The sequence below is a fragment of the Chrysochloris asiatica genome, unplaced genomic scaffold, assembly GCF_000296735.1.
Source record: "Chrysochloris asiatica unplaced genomic scaffold, ChrAsi1.0 scaffold00161, whole genome shotgun sequence".
NCBI classification, from domain to species: domain Eukaryota; kingdom Metazoa; phylum Chordata; class Mammalia; order Afrosoricida; family Chrysochloridae; genus Chrysochloris; species Chrysochloris asiatica.
The window spans coordinates 5373691-5375182 of NW_006408679.1; positions in this window are offsets into that span (position 1 = coordinate 5373691).

Genomic DNA, 1492 nt, shown 5'->3' on the forward strand with positions numbered 1-1492 from the left:
AAGCCTTTGTGTAGTCAATAAAGCACAGGTAAACATCCTTCTGATATTCTCTGCTTTCAGCCAAGATCCATCGGACATCAGCAACGATATCTCTCGTTCCACGGCCTCTTCTGAATCCACCTTGAACCTGGTTTCAGTGGTTAAGCATTCAGAAATAATTCACCTCTCCTTCTTAGTCTGTGTTAGTCTGGAAGCTCTTCTGAAACCTGTCCATCATGAGTGACCCTACTGGTATTTAAAATACCAGTGGCATAGCTTCCAGCATCACACAAGCCAGCACAGTATGACAGTGGTGGTTTATAAAATAGGAAGGCAAAAGAAAAGAGATTTTTGAGTGATTTCTATATGGCTAGTCCATTTCTGCCATACTCTTATCTTTGGGTTTTCTGTTACTTGCAGCCTGATGCAATTTCTAAGAGCCACAAGTGACGTTAACAACAATGTGTGAGAAGAGGAACAGAATGTAGGGTAGTGTGATCAGGGAAGGATTCATAGAAAAGATGCAACTTTAGATAAAGTTCATCAAACTCTTTCTCTGCTCTCATGTAAGTTTGATTGTGCCATGTTTTCCTGACACATTCTTAATGTTATACCTGCTCCTGCTACGTTTACAGACCTAGGTTAGATTTTCCACCTAATTCTATCTATTTTATAAGTGACCCCTCAATATTGAAGGTGAAGCTAATGTCCTGGTATGGCATTGTAGGATAAGCACTAGACTGCAAAGTCTGTTTGAATTGCAAGATTAGTTGTTCAAACTCGCCATCTGCTACTCAGAAACCCTTTACAGAGTAGCTATGAGTAGAAAGCAACTTGACGGCACTTAACAACAACACATCAATAAAGATTTGGTTAATTGTGAAGCTTCTTCCAACCTAATCAGGATTCTGCCTTCCTCCAGCCTTCCCTTCTCACCTGTACCTTCAGCAGACAGCAGAGAAATGGTCAAAGCCACAGAGGAGGTGTCTTTGAGTTCATTGGGTACCTGAGTCAAGTGCACACAGCCTCCTTCCATCCCATCACTAACCCATTCTGCCCATGGGAAAATCTAACCACAAACTTCATTTAACACAGAATTTGAGGGTATCTTTTGATGTCTCCTCATAAATAAGCTATGGGAGTTTCTCAGTACCTGGTGTGGTATATCAAGTTACTCGCTTTTTCTGCATCCCAGCCAAGCCATGTCAGAATCCCAGGAAACATTCCCATCTTTAGCTTAAACCCAATGCACCAAGTTCTCAGCTGGTTGCCATCCGATCACCCCTTGAATCCCAACCGGAAAGAGACTCCACTTGACTAAGTCAGTTTCCTAAGACTTTCTTTTTCTCTCTTGGATGGGTTTGAATGTCCTGAAGATTTGAAAATTTTAGTGATTTTTTTTTAATTAAGAAATTTTCAAATATAGAAAAACACACAGTGAACTGCCCATCACCTAGACTCAACAATGGTTACAATTTTGCAGGTTGTCCCCAAACTATGTTTACTCAAACCA